This window comes from Pinus tabuliformis, chromosome J, assembly GCF_031772625.1.
Source record: "Pinus tabuliformis cultivar Carrire ecotype Pingquan chromosome J, CPIR1, whole genome shotgun sequence".
In the NCBI taxonomy this organism is placed as follows: Eukaryota; Viridiplantae; Streptophyta; class Pinopsida; order Pinales; family Pinaceae; genus Pinus; species Pinus tabuliformis.
Genome location: NC_142295.1, coordinates 547,567,418 through 547,587,668, shown reverse-complemented (window position 1 = coordinate 547,587,668; position 20,251 = coordinate 547,567,418). Strand labels below are relative to the sequence as shown.

The 20,251-nt window shown below is 39.0% G+C and overlaps 1 pseudogene; it reads left to right on the top strand.

Moving 5' to 3' along the window:
• The first annotated feature begins 709 nt into the window (after positions 1-709).
• LOC149228181 (L-type lectin-domain containing receptor kinase VIII.1-like) lies at positions 710-1,684 on the top strand (annotated as a pseudogene).
• The last annotated feature ends 18,567 nt before the right edge of the window (positions 1,685-20,251 follow it).

The following is a 20,251-nucleotide window of genomic DNA, read 5'->3' as shown; positions in this document are numbered from 1 at the left end:
TCGAAGAAGAAGAAAAGGAGTTACAACATGATCTGAGTGAGAGAAACTGTGCTTATCAAAGCTTTATCGAACAGTGGTTCCAGGTAAGTACTAGATTAGATTCATCTTTTTATTTTTTAGTTGATTTGCAGTTACAGCAACTAGACTTATTCACTTTCAAATATTTTCATCCATCATGTAAAAAATTGCTACTGGATATATTGTTGTTACTGCTACGTGAATGGCTTCATTGGAAGTTTAATTACACGTAACTAATCTTTTTTTTAATTAGTATAGAGTAGGTAGGCTTTCATTTTCAGTTTTGCTTAGAATAAGTATGCTCTCCTCCGCGCTTCGTGTGATCACAAGGATCAGAAAATAGGGATGATTTAGACTACTTTCAAGAATAAATAAATGTTTTGCACTATGCTTGATCAAAATATCTTTCAATATGCAAATCATTGTGTCCAATTGTTAAAAAAATTAAGTCTAGAGAAAGTTTAGTTTCTTTCTAGTTTTTCATTGATTAAAAGAAAAAAAATATATTTAAAAAAAAAAAGAAAAAAAAAAAACTAACCATTTTTGTTTTTAACGATAAGGTTAATTTCATTTTTTTAGATTTTTTAATACAAATAAAAATAATAATAATAATAATAATAATAATAATAACATAAAATAATAAAAATAAAAAAATAACACAGTCAACCACCGCACTCATAAATAAAGAGCCATGGGGATCGACTGCTTGCCTTCAAGCCCGCTAAGGTACGTTTTCTGTATCTTCTTTTTGACTTTGTTTATTATACAAGGGCAGTGCCGGCACCTTATGCTCTTCAATCCATCCCACACATCATTCTCATTCCCCAACTTCAACCTCAAACCCTCTTCTGCAATAGCCCTCCTGGGTGATGCCGAGGTCATTGCCAATGGGGAGTCTTCAGTTCGAATCTGCGGGTCTTCACCCAGACGTGCAGGGCATCTCATGTATAGGAGACCCGTTAAATTGCTTCAACCCTTAGGTCCCAGCTCCTCGGTTTCTTTTTCTTCGTATTTATCCTTTTCAATGTCTTCTGGTAATGGTGATGGCCTGGCGTTTGTGATACTGCCATGTGGGAACCCCCTTGATGGGTAGTGGTTTGGGTTGTCTTCGACAAAGGGCTCAGTTTCCCACATACCCAACTTGTTTGCTGTAGAATTTGACTCGGCCCAGAACAAGGAGGTCATGGACATTAATGCTAACCATGTGGGTATTGACATAGAGAGCTTGATCCCTTCAAAAACTGCTGATGTTTCTGAAATGGAATTGACCCTCAATGATGGAACTCAATTGCACGCTTGGATAGACTATGATGCAAGGTCCAAGGTTCTAGAGGTCAGGTTGAGTAAATCTGGTCTGATTAGGCCCTCTGCTCCCCTGATTTCGCACTCTGTTGATCTATGGAAGGATGAGATGTATGTGGGGATTCGCTCCTCCAGTGGGGATTCATCTCAGAACAATGCAGTTTACTCATGGAGTTTCACTAGCAGCCCTTTTCATCGGCCCCAACACTCTCATCCCGTGAACCCTCAAGCCTTCTCTCAGAATGGAAGGAGTTCTTTCCACCGGAAGCTGCTGGGAGTGGCTCCATCACTCAAGCCCTGTTTATTGACATATTCCTTCAACCGGTTCACAATTGTCTCCGTTGGATTCTCTGCCACTCCATGAAATTTTGTGAATCCTGTCACATGGATTTTAGTTCCGGGCGGCCCCTCTGATCCCATTTTCTCACTTCTGGATGTCCGAAGCAAAATTCACTGGCCCCCAATCCCAATTTCCACTGCCCTGATGAAATGGGCTGGCAGCCTCAGAGGACTCCCATCTTTCCTGAGGACGGTGACATTCCCCGCGTGATCGAGACAACCCTGCCAACCAAACAAATTTGCACGCTTTGGTGAATAAAGGATATGATGTTGTTCTGATGATGCTGGTCGGTTTGTTTGCAATTATGTATACTATCACTCACTTCGCTATGCTGCCAAGCATGGCATCAAATCTCTGTTTGTACATGTCCCTCTGTTTTCAAAGGTGGATGAGGAAATTCAGATGCAGTTTATTAAATCTGTTTTGGAGGTATTGGCATCTATTTGATACATTCTTGCTGTATTTGATTCTTGTGGAAAACAATGCGGCTTGTGTACAGATTCTTCTGTTTCATAATCATCCATTTTGCAATTCTTTCAAGTGCCATAATATATCTGTCCTGTGATGAAAGTGTCACACCCAAGATCCAAAGGTATATGGAAAAATCTCTTCATCCATATCAACGATTTGTGTTAAATAATATGAATCTTATTATCAGTGCAAGCAGTTGAATTTGATTTAACAAAAAAAAAAAATAAAAAATAATCATAATCATAATAATAATAATAATAATAAAATTGCCCTCATTCATAAACTGACACTTGTTCCCTAACAAATACAACGCCTTTTCAAATGTTTTAAATCACTTTTCCTGCAAACCAATAAAAACATTTTGAAAATGTATTGCACAATCAATGAGTAGATTGCATGAGGACATGCAATATTTCTAAGTTGGGGGGAAATAAAAGTATGTTGGATTTTTTTTTTTGTGAATTTGTGGGCAAAAGTTAGGATGCATATACTAACAAGATAAATGAGATTGGTGTTGTGTAGGTCAAAGAGAAGCTTATGCAGAAAGCTCAATATTACAATGCGACACCCTTTTCATCCATGATTAGTGTAACTTCGAAAAATAACTAAAAAAAAAATGGACATTTCATAAATTCTTGAAAATGAGCTAATTTGTTTTTGAGTCACTTCATACAGGAATGATCGATGGAGATGGCACACAAAGGTGACAATTTTTATGCAGGAATGGTGCTAAGCATTGAAGACAATCTAATGCAAAAGTGATTTTTCGAAATCATAATGAAACATGCATCATTGGATGCTTGAAGGAACTAATTCTTCTCTGCACATATCATGACAATTTCCACTACACAAAAATCCTTTTGCGTCATGATTACTTCCCTTTTTCCTTCCAAATGCCTAGACCATCTTTGTGTTGCCCATCTTCCATTTCCTTATCTTTCACGACTTCATGCACGCCTATTTTTCTGAATCGCATACACCCCTTTATCCTTTTCAGTTTATTTTTTCCTTCTAGTTTGCCTTTTGAATAAAACTCATTCCCTTTCCATAATTACGTTGCCTTGATTTCCTAGCCATGCTGATCCACACTACTTGTCCATGAGTTCTTTCCATTTATAGTCCTACCAAATATTTTGTACAAACTCGCATTGACTGATGTGGGATTCCTTAAGGCCCACCTTTCAACAAGTCTTGCCCCATCGACATCACCACCTTATCTGGGAAATAGACTAGAGTTCCTTTTGAGTACCTAGAGGCTTGCATGCCTTAATGGCAAGTTCTCTCACTGACGATCATGGGAATACATCAATTTCCCTTGATCTTCAGATCTTGCAAGTGGCTCGACCTCAACACATCCATTCGCACTTCGCAAGATGTACTCGGGTACCTTGGCACTCATTGACATCAATGGTGAGTCGCCTCGCATTGGTTAACGGCATGCATCAATGGCCAGTAATCCAATGATTTCTATTCATGCTCGACATTGACATATTCATTCGCATGATTAGAATTGTACCATCGGGTTTGTAGCGGGTGAAGACTATACACTTTTTCACGACTCCTTCAGCAGTTACAGCAGCATGAATTCTGATCTATGAGAGTACCATAGTTCCACTTTCAGCGTTTATCTTTTCCATGATTTAGCATCAACAGTTCAGATTCCTTCATTTCCCATAATCCAGTTACAACAACATCAATCACATTTTCCTGATCTAGCAGCAGCAATAGCTACATTCCTATTCCATAGTTCATCATTCTTGGGTAAGTAGAGGTATGTTTTTTTCTAATCTATAATCATGCAATTCCTTATATGCTAACTTGAATATTTTGGAAAATTCCCTCACCATGCTACATTTCCTTTCATGAGCCATGTCAAGTTGCATGAGGACATGCAACCAATTCAGATATGGGGGGGGGGGGGGGGGAGAACTATATTCACTACATATTCACTACCATGATTCCATTTCTTCACCACTATCACTGCATTTTTCTCATTTACCATTCACCAACATTTATTTTCCAATGATACTTTGTTGCACTTTGCTTCATACGCAATATTGGAATGCTTCATTAGTATTACAAAAGGGCTTTCTTATGCACATTATGATTTCCAGTGAGTGTTTACATTATTATTGAAGAAAAGAGAACATAAAACGAAATGAATGTTGTTAACACAAGAACCAACATTCTTTGTATTCATGGTTGTCACACAAGAACCAACCATAAGAAAATGTAAGTTGTTACTCATGTCTTTCACATATCCCGGAAACATTCATTATTAAAAGACATCATCATGTAAAGCCAAAGTTCAAGATGCCAAATGTTCTTAAAGAGACCCATGCATGGTTGCATGAGGACATGCAACAAGTTCAGTTGGGGAGGATGTTGGGACTCAGAAATGTCATATTTTCATCCACCTTTTTCTTCACTATTCCTTACATTTCATCATCCCATTAACCTTTTATCATATAATTTTCATACATACATTTGGGTTTCACCTTCTTATTTTCCATTTTATTCATTTTTGTATTACAAGTGAATTTATGATTAAATATTAGAAAATATACATATTTTTATATATATCTCAAGAATATGTGAGTTTTGTGATGTGTAGGAAATATGTGAAGAATTAATATCTACTCCACCATATTAAGGAAATAATTATGCAAGCCTATTCCTAAGGAGAAAAGCATGGAGGATTTAGTTGGCATATCTTATCCAATTCCTAAGGAGAAAATCATGGAGGATTTGGTTGGCATATCTTATCCAATTCCTAAGGAGAAAATCATGGAGGATTTGGTTGGCATATCTTATCCAAGATATGTGAGAGATTTATGGAGGATTCAAAGGGATCATATTTTGTAATAATGGGAAAGTAGTTGAAAATGCTTGAGATATTTGTGGAGGATTCAAAGGGATTATATTTTGTAATAATGGGAAAGTAGTTGAAAATTCTTGAGAGATTTGTGGAGGATTCAAAGGGATCATATCTTGTAATAATGGGAAATTAGTTGAGAGTTCTTGAGAGAATATTGGATATGTAATTATGAGAGGTTATCTTCTTCATGTATATAAGAGAGTGCTCTCTCTTCATTTTAATAATAATGAATAATGGAAAGGAATTCTTAGTTTTTCATCTTTTATTGTTATGCTTTCATGATTTGTAATTTGATTCTTGTAATATAATTTGAGATAGTTTTATTGTTGTGAGCTCACATATGTTGTTTGTCATTCAAATTCTTCACATGTTGTATTGCTTTTCCAATTTCCTACTTTCCTAGTTAGTGTTTCAATGCTTTCCTAGATTAATTTGATTTCAGTAATTTAGATTAGATTAGATTAGTTCCACTTCAGTCTTGCATATATAGTGCATGTGTCTCGTAAGTCTACGAACCTCGGATTGATAAATTAAATAGTTGGGCAAGTACTACAACAGAATTAAACGGTAATATTTTCACCCAACAAAAAGGTTTTCCTTAAACACATTACCATGAGATAGGAGAAGCAGATTAGTTCATGAGTCAAGAACCTGTATGCTCTTGAGGTTCAAGATGCATGCAAAGCCTTAAGGAGCAAGGCAAATGTTGGAGACTTGGTGGTTGAGAGGGAGAGTACATTACCTCTCAACATGCAGCCTCAGAAGAAGTCTTAGAAAATTGTGGAGGAGCCACAATTGGTGAAGTAGTTTCAGGAGGTTGTGGAGTAGCGACAACTGGAGAAGCCAAGAGGAGATCGAGTGGAAGCATCCATGCATGCAGAGACCTCCAATAGGGGGAAATTTCAAGCCAGGTGGGCAGAGGGATCACATGCAGCCATACCTCCAGGTGTGAGGTGGGGCGATGTGAAGAGATAGTCCCAAGAAGGTTGAAATAGGGGCAGGATCCTTGAGGTACCTAGCCTCCTTGATTAGACCTTGCTACGAGAGCCCCGATGAAGAGTAGCAAGACTAGCTGAGTGGGTAGAGACAAATGCGGATGGAGCGGCAGAGGGAGCTTCAGCATCAGAGGGTTTTTCTAGCCCAACAGGGAGGTCAGTTGGGAGATCAGTTACTTACTTCTCAGTAACTGAGTTGCAATGCAACATTGGGCAGGACAATGCAACATGATGAGAGGAGGTGCAGTGTAGATGTAGTGCTGGGAGATAGAACCAGAAGCAACACAGATGCAGCGGGAGGAATCAGAGGGATTGATGCAATCAGAGATCAAAGTGATAGAGGATAGAGCAGTCAGATACTGAAGAGCACATAGGTGCAAATTTTTCAGTCGACAAAGGCAATAACAGTCAGAGACTTTGATGACCAATGCATCATACTGATTCAGGTTGTATATTTTTTGTTTCTGGAGTTGTTGTAGCAACAACACTTGAGAGAAGTGTTGCATGTAGAACATTCCAAAGGTTTAGGATCAGGTTCGAGTTGAATTCCTTTATTTTTGAGAGGGAGTGTTGAAAATAACAACAAGAAATGCTATAAATAGCATTGCAATAGATAGCATTTCACGTACCAATGTTGGAAATAACAAGGAATGCAAAAAATAAAAATGCTATAAATAGCATTAATATAAATAGTATTTTAGGATATATTCCAATTTTAATTTGTCCTTGAATTCAAATTGAGAATTCAAATTCAAATTTAGTCTCACCAGCTATTTGAAAAATAATTAATTAATTAATCTTGAGTTAATTAGTTGGTGAAAATCAAACATGAAGTCTTTGTGAAGACATGAAACAGTTATCCCTTTGATTGAGGAAGCTATCCCTTAATTAAGGAGATAAGAATGAGTAGTATTTGAGTTGTAATTAGTTAGCTTAGTTAACTGAGTTAAGTCTAGTTAAATTATTTCCAAACAGTTTGTGGAACTAATTGTGAGTTTAGTCAATTAATGCATGCATGCATGCAACTAGTGTTCTCCAAATAACTGAATATTCTCTCATAAATAACTCATGCATGTCAGTTCAAACAGAGACCCAGTTGAGATTAAAGGTAGGGACAATGTACTATGAGTTGTTAGAATATTCCCATGTGAATATCTCTTGCATGCAGAAGGAATTCATTCCTTGAGGATTGTGCAGTTACTACAGAGGTCAGAGTAGTGTGTGAAGTGAGAATCACACAAGTGACAGTTGGAGGACCCAAGAGAAACTGCGCAAGGAAATAGGAGGCTTGGAGGACTGAAGGAAGGCATATGTGTTGTCTATTTTGTCTATGAGCAGCAGTGAGGGATTGTACTGAGAGCTTGATAGCTATGAGAGCTAAAGATTTTTGTAATCTTGAGATATTTCCACTTGTATGATAATACAGATAGCAGGTTTTTTTAGCTAAGGCTTTCCCAAGAGTATTCTTCTATGTTTCATGTGTGATTGATTCTTCTTCTCTGTTATATGTGTTCTAGTTGATCTTGCTCAAATCAATTAATCTTTCGCAAGTTTGATTGTAGAAGTAGATTAAGTATTTTTCTTTAGTACATTGCATAATCATTTTAATCTACAATGAGAATTTCTACACATCTTCTGTTGGGACTCGGACCAGGAAAAGTTTTCTTTCACTCCACCCTTTGTAATCTGACTCAAAAGCCAAGTGATATGGGAGAATCCCAACACAAACCTTTGGTAAAAAATTGAAAGGCCCAAAAATATACGAAGCTCAGTTAGAGTGGTCGGGGCTGCCCAATCCCAAACGACTTTGATCTTAGTGAGATCCACATGCACACCTTGCTCATTTATTATGTATCCCAGATACTAGACTTGGCTTCTGCCAAATATGATTTCTCGAAGTTATTGCAGGATTTGAAGTACCTGTTGAATGTGTTGAAAGATTTGCTCCCAACTCTTGCTAAAGATGAGGCTGACATCAAGATAAACAACCACAAATGAGTTGGTGAAGGGCTACAAGATGTCTTCCATCAACCTCATAAAAGTATCAGGGGCATTTGTCAGCCCGAAGGGCATGACCAATCATTCAAAAAGGCCTTCCTTGGATTTGAAGGTGGTATTCCATACATTTGTGGGCTCTATTGGAACTTGGTGATATCAAGACTTCAGATCAATCTTGTTGAAATACCTGGCCTCCTTGAGTTGGCCTAGTAGGTCATGAATCCATGGGATTGGATACCTATTCTTGACATTGATTTGTTTTAGTGTATGATAATCAATCTAAAGCCTCTAGGTCCCATCCTTCTTCTATACAAGTACAATTGGGCTCCCATAGGGAGAGGAACTTGGTCAGATGTGCCCATTTTGAGGAAACTCCTGGATCTGCCACTTGATCTCTTAATTTTACAGAATGCAGTAGTGGTATATCAACCCATTGGGTAGCGATTCTCCTGGAGTCAGATCGATCGAATACTTGACATGACAGTGCAAGGGTACCCCTGTGGGTGAGGAGAAAATGTCCTTGTATTCTTCCACGACCTTATCCACCTGCTTCACCTACATGGAGTAACCTTTCCCAAGGGCCATGGATGTGGCCATGATCTTCCCCTTACTTTGAGAGTGAATAAGAAAGAAGAAAAATTCCCAGGTCTAGGAGACAATCTTGCTGCATTTCCTAGCATAGATTAAAGAGATGGCAGTAGGAGGGGCTACCTACAATATCTGATATAACATATTTCCTAAAGTAATAATAGCATTGTGAGGCCTAGGCTCATACACAACATGATGCTTCCACATGAATGGTTGGCCTAATAATACATCAAAAACTTCAAGAGGAGCAACATCACACAATACATATTCATGAAGGGCTTGAAGTTGTAGGGAAGGTGACACTGTTGGTTAATGTGGAGATCTCATCCTTGGTGAATCCACCCGATGGTGTACAACTGCAGGGGTGGTGTGGTTGGTAGGCCCAACCACTCCATGATATCTATTGAAATGAGGTTCTTTTGGCTCCTTCTTTTAATAATGAACTGCAGTGGAGAACCCTTTACCTACAACTATGAGTGGAAGAAACATTCCCCCTCCTTTGAATCTTCGGGCTCAATTTTCTGGACCTTGGTGGTGGCAACAATGGTGTTGGACTCTGCATCAATAATATTCTTCCCTTTTTCATTCCCCTTATTGGATTCTAAATCAAATTCAGAAAATGCATCTAACTCTGAAGCCTTTAGCTCGGCCACCATTGTCTGCTTGGCTCAACACTCACTTGTGTTGTGAGTGGGGATCTTATGGAGCTCATGCCACTTTCCTATGCCCTTATTTGTCTTCTTGGTGTTGTTATTTGTTTTATTATTCGACAGGTTGTCCTGGGTCACCCATGCTTGGCTTTTTCCTTTGTTCTGTGGTTTGGGGCACCTTTCCCTTGCTTCACATTCATAGATACAAAGTCTTGCTTCTTCTATTTAAATTTTCTGCTTGATCTTGATAGCATATAGATAGACGGTGCTAAGTGAGGAGATTCCCATGAAATCCATCTCACCTTGGATGTATTTGTATAGACAGCCATGATAATTGAGCACTAGATTCCACTTAGAATCCTTAATACCTAACTTTGTGCGAAGGGTATGGAAAATATTTGTGAACTTCAACACATATTGGTCCCTTCCCTGGCTTAGTGTGGTCCACTTTGTGTATTTATCTTCATAGCTCCCGATAGGGTAATATTGTTCCTTGATGGCATCTTAGAAGGAATTCCAAGTGGGTGTAGCTGAAAATAGTGAGGGTTCCCTCTCGTCTCTCTACTCACAGTAGGTTTCCCACCAGTCCTTGATGTGGGGGTTGGATTTGAGGAGTGCAAAAGTGATATTTTCCATTTTGGAAAAATCATGAATCGAAAAATATCTTTCCAACAGATTTAACAATTTATCTTCGACATCTGCGTCTATTTGACCTTCAAATATAGGGATGTCAAAGTTAAGTTTTACCTTGAAATGGGCAGTGCCTCTGAAATTATTGTTGGATAAATATGCATCACTTGTTGACATCTGCCAAAGGATCTCATAAAAGTTATCTATCATCTCATTCCTTTGTTACTCGAGGGATTCTTCGAGAAAAAATTTGATAGGATATCTTGCTCTCTCATCTTTATTTTCTTCCACAATGGGTGGTCGTTGGTTTCAGTAGGGAAGGTCTTGAAAGGGTTCAACCAATTCAAGTCCCAACTCCTTATTCCCCGACCTCATTGGGGGCATGCATAGAAAAATAGAGAAAGAGTAGGCCGCTCTGATACCACTAATATAGATTTATGTTGGAATTAAATGAAATACAATTATGAACAAAAACATGGAGATACAATAAAAACAAAACCTAAATCCATTAATACCAAAGTACTGAAAATTATTTACATGTAGAATGGATATAAACTAGCTTAGGTGATGGTATCTTATCTTTGAGAAAATATGTGGCGGCTACATGCCTTATGAACTGTGTTACATTAAGGCTCAAAGACCTATTTATTATTTAGAAAAAATGCAAAACCCTAAACATCAAAAAACCTAACCATACAAAATGAAGCACCAAGAGTCTGTGGGCTCCGTTGGGGTAAATTGGCACATCAACTTCTTGGGGTCATAACTTTGGTATACGATATCCTTTTATGTGTATGAAAACTTGTTAGAAAGAGATATCTAACTACAAATTTTAATTGAAATCATGAGTCAATGAATCATTTTTTCTTGTAAAAAAAAACATCGTTTAGGGCCTTGAAATGACTTTGGAAGTTCATGATTCGAAAAACTGCCAAAAATATTAAATTGTGCTACAATTATGGAAACTAAAAGAAACAATGTTGGGATTATAAGTTGAATAGGCAGGTGGCCAAAAATATCCACTTGGATCATTCTTGTCCCCTTCGGAAGAAATGGTCCTCATTGCGTTGAGTGCCTCCATGAGATGGGGAAACTTATGCTAAACTTGGTCCTTGGTGAGTCACTTGCCTTGGTGTAGGAGTTGGCTAGCTTTGACAATCCAATATAGTTGGATATTCTTTTGGCAAGTGTTATTGATATGCATGTCAATGATTTGATTATTTGTGGCATGTTCCATGCAATCTGGGTTTAGCTCTATTGATGTGAGATGTTTTGCAATTTTTGATGTTTCTAGTAATCGTAGAAAGTATCGCTGAAGGTGATCCACATTGAACACTAGGTGCAGGCCAAGGAATGGGGGAATGTTGAACTCAAACTCATTGTCTCACATAGCCTTGGTGATGGCATAAGGTCCATATCATAGTGGTTTGAGTGTCCAATGGGCTCCGGTAAGGAGTTATTTCTGCAAATGCAACTAAATTTTTTCTCCCACTTGAAACTTGTGTGGCACCCGATGTTGATCATGTCACTTCTTGTACTTAGCATTGGAATTATCCAATATGTGATGAACCTAATGGAGGACATGCTAAATGTGTTTGATAAATCTAGTTGATTTATTAGCCTTAGACTATACATGTGTTGATTATGTTTGTGTACTCACACGAGGGATGACAACATCAATCAGACATAATGGTTGAAATCCCAAACCCACTTGAGAGGGATTGTGACCAGTCGAGCTATGGAGAGCTCTATTATAGTGGTGTTGCACATAGGGTAGGGTGTCATCCCAAGTTCAAGGATGCTTGGAGTTTTACATGTGTAATATCTGTGTTATCATCTTATTGATGACTTATGTCTAGTCATCAGTCTCGAGATGGAATGCAGTCAACTTTGTGAGCTTGGTGTACAGTAGTGTCTAGAGGCTCGACCATAATGGGCTAAGGAACCTACTATCTTGATTTGATATAATGGTGTGTAGGATCCCAAAATGTACCCCCACTCATTCAAAGAAGAGTTTCACATTGTCCTCTATTGTGATACTCTTCTTGCAGGCTGCCAATATATCCATCTTAGAAAATATGTCCACTACCAAAAATACACAATCTTTACCATGCTTAGTAGTGTTGATTTTTGTAGCTTGGGAGGTACTCCAAGCCCTAGGCTTTAGCGTTTGGAGAGAAAAGCACCACAAGGGAAGCTTGTGGGCTTGGAACCCAAGTGTGGGGTTTTGGAACCCATCATGTTTTGGGGAAAAACCATGATGGATTCACGACATGTGATGGCCGAGGATGATATTTCTCGGAAATACGATTCCAATGCATTGAAAATCATTCGAATCTGAGTTGTCGTTAAAGAGATATGAATTTTTAAACTTAACATAATTATTATTGGATGTCAAGTAGGCTGACTTGAAGAATCCAATGGACGTGTGGCTTCAAAAATGACGTTTTGGGAGCCCTTCTGTATGGTATATATATAAGGTGATATGGAGTCATTGTAGGCATCCAAAAGTGCAACAAAAAGTAAGAGAAAAGTTCATTGAACAAGGAGGGGATCTCCATTTTAGGGCCGCAGATCAGGAAGTTACTTAAGCAAGGAGAAATGGAGTCGTTTGGGTTTTCTTGTGATCGTTTTGAAGGGTCTGGAAGTTTTTTGTTAGGTCGAGTTTATAAGGAGAGATTGGGACTATTTTCAAGTGGTAATTCATCTCTAAATAGGCCGAAATGTTGATTGTCTTATGATGGTGACGCCGCATGTTTGTAGAGGCTAGTTTGAGGGTTAAACAAGCCCTAAACAAGGAGTTGTAGGAGACCACTCACACAAAGAAGTATCCAACCTTGTGGAGGATAAGGAACCACAATTTTATGAGGTATAATTGACCATAGATGGTGGAAGAATGTGGGTTGTAGTTGTGCCCTAACCAATGATCAAATTTCTGTAGTGTTGAATAGTAGTCTCCAAGGTATGTATCTTCTTCATTGTTGCTAATTTTTTGGTCAAGCATTGACTAGATTAGATAAAATTATAGAGCAACATGTTGAAGCCCTTTATATGACATTCTGAGGTGATGAAAAGTCATATTATGTGAAAATTTGACAGTGAAGATATTGGGTGTCATTGAATTGTTTAGATACCCAAAGTAGCCCTAGACCAGCCATCTTGAAAACTAAAGAGTAGCTGAAGGTTGGGTAAAGGATGATGCCGAAGTGAAGCACTTTGATGGAGAAAAGTTGTTGCTAGTGTGGCAGATTGGAGCTCCGTAATTGGCCAACCCAAAGAGAAGTTGATGAGCCCGTGTTCATTGGAGCATACATGACTTGTAGTAGTGATAGGAGGCAACCCTCCCGAAGTCTCGATGTGTAGTGGCCTTGATGGACTAAGGAACTACTAGTGAGTAGTATGGGTGCGATAGATTAATAGGACAAGATACGACATAGAAGTGCCACAGTCAAGTTTGTCATTATATCTTGTAACCATACACTATTGTATTTATCAGATTTGGATTAATATAATGAAGATTGGTGATTGTACATTATTGTATAATTTTGTTTAAAACTGTGTATATTGTGCATATGTGATTTACTGCTTTATATTTCCATTATGAAAATTAGTTTATGGTTGACATTCTTGGTTTGGTAGCATCAGTGATTTTAAGACTCTAACCTAGACCTAAGGTCATGGAAATTCAACATGGTATTAGAGGGTGTTTGAGCTACTTTGGAAGTAAGTAAATTGGAGTTATGCGCATCAAAGTACAATGTGAGAGGGAGTTGGTCACATTGTGAGTGAAGGGTTCACTACAATTTCAAAGTTGCAGGTAGGTATATGTTATGAGGATAGGTTGGAGGGGTTGTCAAACTATAGTCCATGGAAGGAAAGGATCAAGTTGATCATGAGAGTCAATAGGATTTGGGATTTTTCTGAGAAAGAGATCAAGAAGCCAACTGACCCTAAGGAGATGGAAATATGGGAAGATTTGGATGTGAGGGTGAGATTGATCATCCTTGATGGTGCGAGGGATGCCCTAATACCTCATTTGTCTAGGAAGAACAACACACCTGAGATGTGGGTGTCTATTTAGAATTTGTTCTAGAATAAGAACATGAACTGGGTATTGGTATTGGAGGATAAGTTGAAGTCCACTAAGATGTTAAAGGGTGAAAGCATGAACTCGTATCTAGCGATATTTTATCAGGTCAAAGATGATCTGATTGTCATCGGTGTGACTATCTTAGATGGAGAGATGGTAAGGATTGCCTTGAAAGGGTTCACCAAGGAATGACAGCCCTTCATCAAAGGAATCAGTGTCAGGGAGAAGCTGCCATACTGGGATAGATTGTGGGATGACTTCATTTAGGAATTGTTGCAAGATGAGGATCTTCAACCAAAGAAGAAAGGTTCAGATGATGATGTGGCACTTGCATCAAGAATGAAGGGTAAGCAAAAGAAGGACTTGAGTAAAGTCAAGTTTTTCAACTATGGCGAGATGGGTCATTTTTCATCAAGATGTTCGAAGAAGAAGAAGGGAGATGATGAGAAAAGAAAAGGGAAGCAGACCTCCCTTATTGCCAATAAAGCAGAGATGGATGAACTCACTAGAAGATTGGAATATGAAGAGGAGGATTCTGCTATGATTTCTCATTTCTCGCGAAGTACTATCAAAGAGGATGGATGGCACGTGGACAATGGTGTGATGAAGAATATGATAGGGTCACAGGTTATTTTTTAGACTCCAGCTGGATGGGAATCAAAGTTGCACATGGTGTTGGGCAACAATAGTTAGTTGGAGATCCAAGGATCTGGTGTTGTTCTATTCAGAATGGAGACAGGATGTATGATGCGGTTCCAAGATGTACTATTTGTACCAGGATTCAGATATAATGTGCTCTCCATCTCGATGATGGACAAGAATGGGTTTGAGTTCTTATTCCAGGATGGGAAGGAAAGAATCAGGCTCAGAGGCTCTAAGTCTGATGGGATTGTACTCATAGTTAGAGAGAATCGTCTCTATAGGTTGACGACCAAGCTTGTGGATCACGAAAAGAAGAAGGTGGAGAAGGTATAGGTTCCAAAGAAGTAAGAGTAGGTGTAGGTTCCTTAAAATAAGGTACACTTTTCCGAGAAAGTTCAAGTTCTAGAGACTCAGAAGGAGTCTAGTTCGAGAGGGTGCTTCCAGATTCGGAGGGAGACTCTGCAACCCAAGAAGAGCATGTGGTCAGTGGTGAGCAAGGGTTCTCCTACAACTACCAAGAAGGAATCATGGAAAGAGTGGAAGATGTTACAAGATAACAAGAAGAAGAAGGTTTCTTCCAGCTGTGACAGCGACACTTCTGAGAAGGGCGTAGTTCACCAAATAGGGATTGCTACGATTGTGAGCGTTAAGATTTGGGAAAGTGTTGGGAGTATGATGATGATGACGAGACACTTACTAGTCTTAGAAGTACCTCCCTCACTGAGAGGGAGTGTTGATTTATGTAGCTTTGGAGGTACTCCAAGACCTAGGGTTCAGGGTTTGGAGAGAAAAGCACCATAAGGGCATCTTGTGGGCTTGGAACCCAAGTGTGGGGCTTTGGCACCCATCATGTTTTAGGAAAAAACCATGATGGATTCACAGCATATGATGGATGACGATAATAGTGATCAGAAAGACGATTCCAACACATTGAAAATCATTTGAATCCAAGTTGTTGTTAGAGAGATATACAAATTTGAAGTTAACATAATTATTATTGGGTGTCAAGTAGGCTGACTTGAAGGATCCAATGGATATGTTGCTTCAAACATGACGTTTTGGGAGCCCTTCTTTATGGTATATATAGAAGGTGATATGGAGTCATTGTAGGCATCCAAAAGTGCAACACAAAGCATGAGAAAAGTTCATTGAACAAGGACGAGATATCTGTTTTAGGGCCACAGATCAGGAAGCTACTTTAGTAAGGAGAAAGGGAGTCATTTGGGTTTTCTTGTGACTATTTTGAAGGGTGTGGACGTATTTTGTTAGGCTGAGTTTATAAGGAGAGATTGGGACTGTTTTCAAGTGTTAATTCATCTAAAAACAGGCCGAAATGTTGACTGTCCTATGATGGTGAGGCCACAGGCATGAAGAGGCTAGTTTGAGGGTCAAACAAGCCCTAAACAAGGAGCTATAGGAGCCCACTCACACAGTGAAGTATCCAGCCTTATGGAGGAGAAGGAACCACAATTTTATGAGGTAGAATTGACCATAGATGGTGGAAGAATATGGGTTGTAGTTGTATCCTGACCAGTGATCATATTTCTATAGTGTTGAATATCAGTCTTCAAGGTATGTATCTTCTTCATTATTGCTAAGTGTTGGGTCAAGCATTGACCATATTGGATCATATTATAGAGAAGCTTGTTCAAGCAATATATATGAAATTCCGAGGTGAGGAAAATTCATATTAGGTGCAGATCTAACAATGAGGAGATTGTGTGTCATAGAGTTGGTTGGAGGGTAGCATGTTGGATACCCAAAGTCGCCCTAAACCAATCATCTTGAAGGATGAAGAGTAGTTGAAGGTTGGGTGAAGGATGGTGCCAAAGTGCAACACTTTGATGGGTGAAAGTTGTTGCTAGCCTAGAATATTGGAGCTCAGGAATTGGCCAACCCAGAGAGCAGTTGATGAGCCCGTGTTCATTGTAGTAGATAGGATAGGAGGCAGCCCTCCTGAAGTCTCTATGTGTAGTGGCCTTGATGGACTAAGACACTACTAGTGAGCAGTATGGGTGCGACAGACCGACAGGACAAGATACAACATAGAAGTGATGCAACCAAGTTTTTCATTGTATCTTGTAACCATAGATTGTTGTATTTATCATATTTGGATTAATATAATGAAGCTCGGTCATTGTACATTATTGTACAATTTTGTTTAAAACTGTGTATATTGTGCATATGTGATTTATTGCTTTATATTTCCATTGTGAAAAGTAGTTTATGCTTGAGATTCTTGGTTTGGTAGCATTAGTGATTTTAAGACTCTAACCTAGACCCAAGGTCGTGGAAATTCAACAAGTAAAAGGGAGGCCAGACATATAGTCGATCGAGATGGATTCCCTGGGTCAGCTGGAAGTAGGAAGAGGAGTGTACGAGACTTGATTCTTGATGGTTAGCTTGGCGATGGCACAGAAACTATAGGATCTAATATATTTTCCAACATCCTATCGAAGTTTTGGCCAATAAAAGTACTTATAGAGTATGGCCACATTTTTCTCCACACCAAAGTGCCCCGCAACCCAACTATAGTGCGCCTTCCAAATTAGCTTCGCACACTCGCTTGAAGGAACACAAAGATGGCCCAGGTAGCATAATAATTCATCTAGAATGTGGAAATCGTGAGATTTCTTGCCATCCACTAGCATCTAGTATGTGGTGGGAAACTCTGGATCATTTTTGTATAGTTACGACCATCTAGAGGTTTTGTGGCCATAAGAGCTGAGAATAGTAGTCAATGATGCAACTACGGGTTAACTGAGGCAATCTGCAACATGGTTGGTGCTGCTCTTTTTGTGTTTAATCTTCAAGTTGAATTTTTGCAGATATGTAGACCACTTCTGATGGTGATCGTTCTTAAACTTTCCTTTTGTCTGTATAAACTGAATAGGTCAGTGATTAGTGTGGATGACTGTCTCCTTCCCCAAGATGTAATATTTCCATTTTTGGTACACCTCCACAATATAATACATCTTTTTATCATAGGTGGGTTACTTCTGAATTGTATCAGAAAGTGTCTCACTATGATAGGCTAAAGGATGCCCATGCTGGGTGAGGACCGCACCAATAGCATAGTCGGAGGCATCTGTCTCAATTTCAAATGGATGCTACGGGTCTGGTAATATGAGTATAGTTGTAGAGCAGAGGTAGTTATTTAGTTCAACGAACACTTTCTGTTGGGAATTGAACTAGAAGAAATTTCCTTTCACTCTGGCCTTGGTAATCTGAATCAAAGGCCAAGTGATATGGGAGAATCCCAACACAAACCTCTAATAAGAATTTGCAAGGCCCAAAAAGCTTCAAAGATCTGTTAGAGTGGTTGGGGTTGGCTAATCTCGAATGACTTGGATCTTAGCTAGATCCATATGTGCGTCATGCTCATCTATGGTGTAGCCTAGATAATGGACCGGGATCATGCCAAAGGTGCATTTATCCATGTTAAAACATAGTTTGTGCCACTGAAGGTTTTGAAGGACTTGCCAAATGTGTTGCAAGTGCTCCTCCAAACTCTTGTTGAATATGAGGATGTTGTCCACATAAAAAACCACAAACGAGTTGGTGAAGGGTTGTAATATGTCATCCATAAACATCATAAAAGTAGAAGGGTAATTTGTTAACCCAAAGGGCATGACCAACCATTCAAAAAGGCATTCCTTCGATTTGACAGTGATCTTCCATACATCTGTGGGCTATATTGGAACTAGGTGATAGGAAAATTTATGATCGATCTGGGTGAAATACTTGGCTTCCTTGAGCAGTCCAGAAGGTCATCAATCCATGGGATTGGGTAACTGTTCCTAACAGTGATTTTTTTAGTTCCTGATAATCAATGCAAAGCCTCCAAGTCCCATCCTTCTTCTGTACAAGTATAATTGGGCTCTCAGAAGGTGATGAACTTGGTAGGATGTTCCCATTTTCCAATGAATCCTGGATCATCTATTTGATCGCTTCATTTTCCATAATGGATCGATAGTATATCAGCCCATTGGGTAGCAGTGCTCTGGGAGTCAGATCAATTTAATGCTTGACTAGATAGTTCAAGTGTACCCTTGTGGGTGAGGAGAATATGTCCCTATATTCTTCCATGATCTTATGCACTTGCTTCTACTACGTGGAGGAACCTTTCCGTAGGGCCATGGATGTGGCCATGATATTCCTCTTTCTTTGAGAGTGAATCAGAAAGAAAAAAAATTCTCAATCTGGGAGATGATATTATTGCATTTCTTAGAAGAGATCAAAGAGACAATGGTAGATGGGTCTACCTTCGGTATCCTGTATAACTTATTTTTGAAAGTAATACTAATAGTGTGAGGCCTAGACTCATACACATCATGACACTTCCACAAGTACGGTTGGCCTAATAATATATCACAACCTTCAAGATGAGCAATATCACATAGTACCTCATTCGTGAAGGGCTTGATGTTGTACAGAAGGAGACACTGCTATCTGACACGGAGATATTTTCCTTGGTGAATCCACCCAATGGTGTACGGATGTGGGTGTGGTGTGGTCTATGGGCCCAACCAATTCACAAACTCTACTAAAATTAGGTTCTTTTTTCTCCCGTTATCAACAATGAATTGCAGTGGAGAACCCTTCACACACATATGTAGGTGGAAGAGACACTACCCCTCCTTTGGATCTTTCGGCTCAATCTTCTAGACCTTGGTGGTGGCAACAGTGGTGTTGGGCTCCGCATCAATAAACTGCTTCCATTTTTCATTCCCCTTTTTATGTTTTTGAATCAAAGTCAGAACATGCATGTGAATCTGAAGCCTTTAGCTTGGCCACTAGTGACTACTTGGCTCAACACTCACTTGTGTTGTGAGTGGGGATCTTATGGAACTCACACCACTTTTTTGAGTCCTTCTTTATCTTTGTGGTTTTTTTTTCTTTTCTTTTGGCTTCAGAGGGTTGTCATGGGTCACCTCGCCTTGGATTTGTCCTTTTTTATATGGTTTGGGGGTACCTTTCTCTTGCCTTAGATTTTTAATTCCAAAGTCTCAATTCTTCTATTTAAATTTTTGTTCAATCTTAACAACATATTAATAGGCAGCGCCAAGGGAGAGATGTCCATGAAATCCATCTCATTTCGAATGAATTTTTGTAGACATCTGCGATACTTGAGTACCAGATGACACTCAAAATCCTTGATATCCAATTTCGTACGAAGGGTATGAAAAACATTTGTGAACTGCGACACGCCTTGGTCCCTTCCCTACCATGTGATCCACTTTATGTACTTGTATTCATATCTCCCGATAGGGTAATATAGTTCCTTGATAGTGTCTCATAAATAATTCCAAGTGGGTGTGGCTAAAAACAGTGAGGGTTCCCTATCATCCCTCTACTGATTGTAGGTTTCCCACTAGTCTTTGACATTGGGGGTAGTTTTGAGGAGTGCATAAGTAATATTTTCCCTATTGGAAAAATCATGAACATAAATATCCTTCCAATATATTTAACCATTTATCTATGACATCTTTTTCTATTTGACCTTCAAATATAGGGATGTCAAAGTTAACGTATACCTTGAAGGGGGTGGTGGTCCCGAAGTGACTGTTGGATGAAGATGCATCACATGTTGGTATCTAAAAAACCATAAAAATAAAAAGAACCCTAAACATAAAAAACCATAACCCC